Source organism: Asparagus officinalis, chromosome 7 (assembly GCF_001876935.1).
Source record: "Asparagus officinalis chromosome 7, Aspof.V1, whole genome shotgun sequence".
Classification (NCBI taxonomy): domain Eukaryota; kingdom Viridiplantae; phylum Streptophyta; class Magnoliopsida; order Asparagales; family Asparagaceae; genus Asparagus; species Asparagus officinalis.
The window spans coordinates 65,532,725-65,533,893 of NC_033800.1; positions in this window are offsets into that span (position 1 = coordinate 65,532,725).

Below are 1,169 nucleotides of genomic sequence, written 5' to 3' on the forward strand. Positions count from 1 at the left end.
GATATTCGCTTTAAATTCTTACTTCGATAAACGAAGGAAGAATTCTCAAAACCTTCACGATTCAATCAGGATCTGTGAATCGGTGGTCTACGGGCTAACGCACCCCCGACACAGGCAAAGATCCCATGCAAGCAGCGATCCAAACAACGATCCTGCGCTTGTTTCTAAAAAGTTGTAATTTCCCTTTTGTTGTGTAAAAGAAGTCTTATAAAAAGACTATTTCTTTTGAATTTATTGTAATCGACCGAAGATATAATGAATTCCACAATGAAACCAACTTTTGACGAAAACAAGCTGGCGACCACAGTGGGAGCTAACGGTCTCGCTGCCGAGACCGTCGTGTCGCAGCCGATCAAGATTCCAGTTGAATCCATGGTCGAATACGAATTCGACCAAACCAAGTTTGAGGAATATCTCTCATCATCCTCTTCAAGATCTTCATTGTCTTGCAAGTACAAGAGGATCTCATCATTGAAGAAGGCTTATACGCCAAAGAAGGCTAAAAGTGAAGACTCTCGCCCAATCGTTATTGAGGCCTTGCCTCGCAACATTATCCCGGCGACCCCCAAAGCCGGAAGCTCTGCTCATAATGATTCCACCCTAATTAAGGAATCGTCGATCAAAGTTCGCCAACTCTGACGAAGAGGGCTTGTCAGAGGCGACGCCAACGCCGCGCTCGTCAATTGGCTAAGGCATTGGAACAAACCGATGGAGTTCGTTACTATGCGAACTTAGAATCGAGGAATCATCAAGTGGTTCAGTCACCTCAACGTCAGATCACTCACATCTCAGCAAAACTTACGTCGGAGGAATGGACTCTTGTCAAAAGGGCTCGTTCGACCCTCAAAGAACGCATACAAAAGCGTATGACAAACACCGCTCGTGCCCGTGCTCTTTTACAATAAAGACGAGAAGGAAAGAAGAAAACAATGTCTAAGGAAGCACCAAAGAATCACAAAGTATGGATTCCTAAATCCAAACTCGTACGAAAATTGGGTCTGCAGAACACAACCTTTGACCGCGGCAGTCTTCACTATCGCGGCGCTTCTTTCAACCGCGACAGCTCATACTGTCGCGGCATCTCCTTCAACCGCGGCAGTCTCCGCTGCCGCGGCACACTGTTCGACCGCGACACCAATCACTGCCACGGCCAAAAGAAGTTTCACAAG